The sequence below is a fragment of the Notechis scutatus genome, chromosome 2 (assembly GCF_049901735.1).
Source record: "Notechis scutatus isolate UNSWTSFEM ecotype Mainland chromosome 2, rNotScu1.2, whole genome shotgun sequence".
Lineage (NCBI taxonomy): Eukaryota > Metazoa > Chordata > Lepidosauria > Squamata > Elapidae > Notechis > Notechis scutatus.
In genome coordinates, this window is record NC_142010.1 from 76,396,059 (window position 1) to 76,403,771 (window position 7,713).

General features: G+C 39.2%; 1 long non-coding RNA gene across 2 annotated transcripts; it reads right to left on the reverse strand.

Annotated features, from left to right (window-relative positions):
- Positions 1-1,037: 1,037 nt before the first annotated feature.
- LOC148132092 (uncharacterized) lies at positions 1,038-6,927 on the reverse strand. 2 transcript variants are annotated; one of them, XR_015747293.1, is made up of 3 exons: positions 6,797-6,927; positions 6,483-6,659; positions 1,038-1,295 (listed from the first exon to the last, which is right to left on the reverse strand). It is a non-coding gene; the product is annotated as an uncharacterized LOC148132092 (long non-coding RNA). The 2 variants fall into 2 exon arrangements; XR_015747292.1 differs by lacking the exon at positions 1,038-1,295 and having other exon boundaries at positions 6,070-6,659.
- Between the last annotated feature and the right edge of the window lie 786 nt (positions 6,928-7,713).

The following is a 7,713-nucleotide window of genomic DNA, read 5'->3' on the forward strand; positions in this document are numbered from 1 at the left end:
GATGTTTTGGCTCCCCACCCCCCCACAGTAGGAACAAAATGTGAGGAGCAAAAGAATGGTCACTGCAGCCTCTTTTATCTGAGATTGCTGGTTTATTTTCCATTATAATAAGACTGTCTTTCCAGGACAATACCTTTCCAGCTCCAGTTTGCCTGGAAGACACAATTATGAGTTTGGTAGCCCAGCTGAATAGGTTCTGGGGTGGATGAAAGGAACTCTCTATCAGCAATGCTTTTTATTTATTTATTTATTTATTTATTTATTTTTTGGTTTGTCAATTGCTTACAAGATAATAGGTATAAGCAAAAACATAGTTATGAATACATGGATACATATAAGAAAAATAAAAGAAACAATAGGACAGGGATGGTAGGCACGTTGCTGCGCTTATTGGTGCGCTTATGCATGCACCGTACAGACCTCTTAGGAAAGGGGTGAGGAGGTCAATAGTAGAAAGTCTAAGGTTAAAGTTTTTGGGGTTTGGGGAAGAAACCACAGAGTCAGGTAGAGTATTCCAGACATTGACCACTCTGTTGCTGAAGTCATATTTCCTGCAATCAAGTTTGGTGCGGTTAACCTTGAGTTTGTATCTATTGTGTGCTCTTGTATTGTTATGGTTGAAGCTGAAGTATTCATTGACAGGTAGGACATTGCAATGTATGATTTTCTATACTATACTTAGATAGGACTGAAGGCGGCGTAGTTGTAGGTTTTCTAGGTCTAGAATTTCAAGTTTGGTGGCATAAGGTGTTCTGCAACAAGTAGAGGAGTGGAGAACTCTTCTTGTGAAATATTTCTGGACTTTCTCAACTGTGTTAATATCAGATACGTAATTTTACGGCATTATCACAGAACTTCTTTTACCGATACAAATGAAATTGTTTGTTACATTGAAATACTGTTTATTCGATCAAAATACAACGCAGTACAAATGGATGTCTAACATTTTTTATATTTGTCTCTCACTTTTGTTTTAATAGTGATCCCAACCACCAAAAGCCTCTGAGTTAGGTTGAATTGAGAGAGAGTGACTGGCACAAAATCACCCTGTGAAGTTCAGGGTACAATACGGAGTTTGTGGCTTAGTTTGACACTGTGTCCTAGCCTGGCATTATCTTATCGCGAAACCAGTCCTTTGCCAGAACTCGTCCAAAAGGAGATGTTGAGAGGACTACCACAACTATTGTTGCTTAGGAACATTTCAAAAGAAGGGTGTCAGTAGTGGCTTTAAAAAATTTCAGGAATATTTCCTGGTAATATTCTTGCCTTGTTCTGGTTCAATGGGAATGTAACTACTGTAGGAAGGAAAGAAAGCTGTGGCATATTGAATTACTATGGTTGCTTTAAATCTCCTGCCTTTTTTTATTGAAGTTCCACAAATTGCTGTTTAAAGAACCACAACACTTCCCTTCCAAGTGCTCCATTGGGAAAGAAAACCCACAATATCTTTGAATCTGGAAAACATTATGCTCCTTTTTGTGTGTGTGTCTCTTTCAATTTGCCAGCGAAGAAGTGGGAGCAATATTATCAGCAAAACTATTATCATCAAAACAAGCATTATCTTTAAAAAAAACCTACACTATTGTAGCTTTGTCCCAATTTACTATTTCTTAATGACTCATCCAAGACAGGTCATCAGTACTTTGCTCCTGAGAATAAGATACATGGAAAGATTCCCAGCAAAGTTCATTCGGTTTGCAATTCAATTAAGCACATTTTAGGAACAATTATTTTATTTGGAATGATGATATTTATTTATTAGTAGAGCTGCCCGACTCGCAATAATGAGATACTGACTCATCCATGTATTCCACTCAACAGAGTAATGCATATGTGTAGGGATGAAAGTGCAGGATAACCAATTGCTCCAGTTTTGCAATATGTTCCCATTCACTCAATTTCTTCTACCCACCTTTCAACACTGTGTGAAAGTATAGCTGCTTATTGGAAAAAGATTGGTATTTTTCCTTTAGCTAGGATCTCTAGCCGTGTTACTTCTTTGCTTCTCCGTATCGTGCAGATACAAAACTGTCCTTTTCCCTATTGCAGCTATTGCTTAGCTTATTTAAGATTAAAACAGATTTTTCTTGGTGGTGTGTAAAAGCCGCAAGCACACACCCTCCCCACACATAAATACATTAAAACAAATATTTTGAGAGAAAATAGACAATAAGGAGGAAACGTGCATTGTGCAACTCAATAAAAGAGCCAGACATCTCAATAACAAGCTGAAATGTTTACAAAGATCGATACTTAATTGACAGATGTTTAAAATGAATGCCACAGTCATGTAAATATGAACCAATGGTGATGATAATTTAAAACTAGAATTCCCTCTTTCCTTCTCATTACACACTTTATAAAAATATTGTTATTGTTTATTAATTCTTTGAAAACTGGTGCATTCATTCCACCAAATGCTTCGCATTATTGTCTATCTTTGAAAAACCCATTTAATATTATGCAAACAATCTATTTTGCACAGTTATGTTGCAGTACTTATTCTAAAAGAAACCCTATTCATTTATTACATTGCCATCCTTTTGTATCAAGTACAATTGTTAGCAGTGGTGGGATTCAATTTTTTTTACTACCGGTTCTGTGGGTGTGGCTTGGTGGGCATGGCGTGGCTTGGTGGGCATGGCTTGATGGGTGTGGCAGGGGAAGGATACTGCAAAATCCCATTCTCTCCCCACCCCTGCTTTCCAGCTCCATTCTCCTGTGCAGGGCAACAAAAGAAGAAGACCCAACAAAAGAAGATCAGCTGGTACTCGGGAGGCAGAGATAGATGGTGGTGGGGCCAGTCAGAGGTGGTATTTGCTGGTTTTCCAAAATACTCAAAATTTCCACTACCGGTTCTCCAGAACTGGTCAGAACCTGCTGAATACCACCTCTGACTGTTAGCAATTTACATATAAAAATGACTAAAACTTTCATGGTAAATAAATTAAAAACATCTAATTACTAAATCATGAAGCAGTCAAATATAAGAGAACAAAAGATCATGTTGGATCAACAGATACATTGAAGAATAATCCTAGATTAGAGGTGCTATATGAAAAATGTAATATTTTCTTAAATATGATTGAAAAGCAGTGTAATTTTTACTGGAAAGTTGTTCCACCATAACAGCACTTCTGGCTTCAATCCCCTTTATTTCTCCAAAGTAGGAAACTATCACCTTTTCCCCACAAAATGACCTTATCTGTCAGGCTGATTCTCCAGAGAGTACAGAGTATGGCCTTGATGGAGACAGGGGGAAGTCAGTTTCCAAAGCAACAAGGAGAAAATATTGCTCAAGTCCAAAAAACAAAGAACATATATATGAATGTTGACATTCCCCTAAATCCACATCAGTGTAAGAAAGGAAAGAGATAAAGGTTAATCAGTTGCAAGATGATGTTGTTTGGTTGCAATCTTTATAAAAGTAATTTTAGGCTTAATGTGGAGTTGAATTCTTGGTCTGGTCTATATTTTGGGGCTGACAGATTCCAAATGGATTAATTGGTCCTGGAGATACCTACTTCCTAAGCCATAATTTGCACTGCATCCTTTAGCTATTCCTTGGTCTCTTTGATCGTATTCTTTAGCTGTCTTTTTGCCTAAATACATTTCCCCCCAATATTTTTCTCTCATAATTTTGAGGGAGATGGGTGATTCAGTAATATATCAATCAATCAATCAATCAATCAATCAATCAATCAATCTATCAATCATTTTCTTCATCCAAATACACAGTGGAAATGAACCATTCCAACACCACCTTTTTTCTTAGTGTTTAGAAGTGTAATTCCACACACTTCTATGTCAGTCTGCAACATATGCAGCTGTTTTCATTCCATTCCATTTTCATGTCCTCCTTTCTTATAACCACTTTCTATTTTTCTGTTAGGAAATAAATCTATCTTCAAATTCTTTCTCATAGAGTGTCTTTCTTTTGCTTACAGTAATCTTTCTACTTTTATTAAAATTCCTTTCACTTTCTTCCTTTTCTTCCATGACCATTTTTTTTCTTATGATCCTGGCTTGACCCTCCTATCCCTTATTTTAAACATCTTGTCACCCTTGTATATTCTAATTCTCTCAGCCTTTCATTATTAACAAGCAGTTTCAGTTGTTTGTTCATTTTTTGTCATGTTTGTGTATGAATAGACTTATTTTTAAACCACTTATTCCAAACAAACCTTTTTTCTAAACAAATATTTGCCAAATAGTCATCATTCTCACTTGCTCTTGGGTCTCTGAATGGCCTAATAACTTTTCGTATACTGATTCCACTTGTCCCCATGGATTTGTGTCCCCTAACAGGATTCCTCTAACTGACAAGCAACCGATTGTTGCTCACAGCTGCCAGTTCAGGGGTACGTGTACCAGGGGTGGGATTCAACATTTTTAACAACCGGTTCTGTGGGCGTGGCTTAGGTGGTGGGCAGGGCTTGGTGGTCATGTGACTGGGTGGACATGGCTTGGTGGTCATGTTATTGGCTGGGTGTGGCCAACTCACATCAAGGCACGCATCTCCTCGCCTGGCCTCTCATGACCGTGGGGATGCTGTAACAGTTGTAAGTGTGAAAAATGGTCATAAGTCACTTTTTTCAGTGCCATTGTAATTTTAAATGGTCACTCCACACAAGCAAAGTACCAGCAAAGGAGGGGAAAAAACTCCAGAGAAGTTCCTGAGGCAGGAAGTCTAGTCTTGCCAAGAATGTAATAAGGGTTAACGGAGAGGCAGTTTCTGTAAACAACCCCAGAATGTTTCCTTCCTGCCTTCCTTACAGGATTAGGCCAGTAATTTCTTCTAACAACCAGTTCTCCGAACTGCTTAGAATGTTAACAACCAGTTCTAGCGAATAGGTGCGAACTGGTAGAATCCCACCCCTGACGTGTACCCCAGAGGTATGTGGACCAGAGAACCACTGGCTTACTGGGTGTTCAGCAAACTTGGAGCTCACCAAGTGGAAAGAGTACATATTACTACTTCTTTATAAATTAAAAATAATAGAATAAATGCTAGACATTGAAACTTAAAAAAAAAGTAAGTTACAGTTGACCTAAACACAGATCTAAGAAGGGGGGAAAAGTAGGGCTTAAAATGTTTGGAATGGCCTATGATGTCTGAGCCAGAGCAAATACAACATCCTTGTAGTTCTGAATTTTTTTGGTTAGGTCACAGTGCTTTCAAAGGAATTTCAGTCACTTTTTATTTGTGCTTCTGACTTGATTAGATCCTTTAATCAAAGGCTCAAGGAAGAAAAACAAGCTATGGTACACATCAGTTACAGGGTCTAAGTCTAAAAGACCAATGGCTTCTGCAATTTAATTCTCAACCCCTCTTGGCCTATTAGGTCAAGGTATTTTGTTGTAAGGAAAATCAAATGGGACGTATTAAAATTCCTGTATACACTTTTTAAAAAAACTTCATGTTAGGTGGGATAACAAGAAGTTAAAGATTGTATGAGGGAATGGAAAGGGATCCAACAGACCGTGCAAACAGCACGCACAACATGCTGCTTTGCACAGAGGTTTTATTGTAAAGCTTTCAGTAATTCTTCTGCTTTGAATCCTTAGAGAAAGGCAGCATTGAAGTACTATAGAATTGTGTTTGAAAAGAGGTGTTTTTTTTAAAATCATTTTTGGAATGGTGCTACATAGCCTGTATACTTAGTATCCTGGGCTAGCTAGGAAACATGTACAACCAATGTGTAATGAACTAGCTAGTTTATATGGCAAAACACAAATTCAGAAATATGCTAGGGTGATGATAGCAATAGCAGTAGCTCTAAGACTTTAATACTGCTTCACAGTGCTATATAGCCCTCTCTAAGTGGTTTTCAGAGTCAACATATTGCCCCCCTCCAATCTGGGTCCTCATTTTACTCACTTCAGAAGGATGGAAAGCTGAGTTACTCTTCAGCTGGTCAACTGAACTCCTAGCAGTGGACAGAGTACTACATTCTAGCCACTGTGCCACCACAGCGTGATATAATGTTCACGGAGAACTTGGATTTGTTTCAGTCCTCCACCATTATTTTGTTTTGTTTTTGAAGATACAGTTTTATAAATCATATATATGTGCTTAAATAAATAGATTTATAAGAGACATTTTGATAAATGCAAAGCAATGGAGCCTTCATTTAACTTCAGTGTTTGGCCAGGAGCGTGAGTTTTGTACTGCATAGAAGAGGGATCTGGCTTTGAAATGGTTTTAAGGTTCTACTCCCATGGTGCCCATCCAGTCAACTGCACTGGGAAATCATCCTTCTATTGCTTGCAGGATAACCAGGATTAGCTAGATTCGAGGATGTCCAGCTGTTGAATAGCTAAAGCAGTACAATCTGTACAATGGAGGCATCTTGGAGAAGGAATGCCTGGTTTCTGGAAAAAAACTCCCAATCTGCTTATGTACAGACTATATTCATTTTGGGAATAAGATCTATTGGCAGCCATAAGGCAACAACAACTTCTTAAACATAAATGCATACCATGTTGTACATGCAAATTGCTGTATTGAAATAGAAAAAGAAAGTAGTTTCCAGTTTTACATTTCCAGTAAAGGGGACTTTTCTTAACCTGACATCCATTGGGAGCTCAATTCTCACAGCATGATCCTCCCAGAAAATTCCTGCCTTGTCTTCATGACAACTTTTTTTCTTTCGATTCTGGAGGAAAGAACAAGAATAACAGAATAAATAGAGTGGGAAGACTTCTAGAGCTGTGATGGCGAACCTATGGCACATGTGCCACAGGTGGCACGCAGAGCCATTTGTGCCAGCACTTGATCTGCAGGCAAACTTACCTTACTGCACATGCGCATGCCTCACAGCTGATTTTTGGCCGAGTTGAGGCCTTTTTTGGCCTCCCCGGAGGCTTCAGGAAGGCTTCTGCAGGCTTTTTAGGCCGAAAACTAGGCCCGTTTCATCACTTCCTGTTTTTCCGGGGGAGGCGGGGGGTGGGGATTGCGTGCTTATGTGTAGGAGGCATGGGGGCGTGGCACATTGCCTTCTGGGTGCTGGCAAGCAAGCGCCAGCGTGCAAGCACGCGCACAATTTTTGGCACAGGAGCTCAAAAAGGTTAGCCGCCACTGTTCCAGAGGATCAATGATATTTAATAATTCAGTAAGGCTCCAACAGAGGACAAACAGAGTAGTTAGAAATCAACTGCAGTTACTGCAATCTCTGATTATAAAGCCACAGATCAGTTCTCGCCAAATGTCAAATTTGCAAGGGGTCAGCCTGACCATTCCAGCACATTAAAGCCTGTCCTTGAGCCACTAGAAGTTTGCTGTTCTGATGGCCGAACTCTAGCCTACCTCAACAACAAGGCCAGCCTCCTTGTTCTAATGCAGGCCAAATTAAGGAAAGTGATTGGTGGGTTCCCCTTTCCACCAATCATTTCTTTTATCACCAGATGCTGCTTACTGATGGAGAAAGAACCATCAGTAATTCCCTTTCATATAAAATAGGGGCGTTCGGATGAGTGCAGGCAATTGTTTTGACTTCCTACCAAGTTGGCAGACTTCATGTCAATTAAATAGATAATAATAAGTATAGATTAATAAAAAGATGCTGTATACCTGTAGACTGTCAGCCAGGTTATTTTGAGACAGAGATGGGCCTGGGATCAAACGGATGAGACCTATAGGTAATCATCATATTCTGTCTTCAACTAGTGCTGCAATGAATGCAGTGCCAACAGCAGATCCAGCCTTGTTTT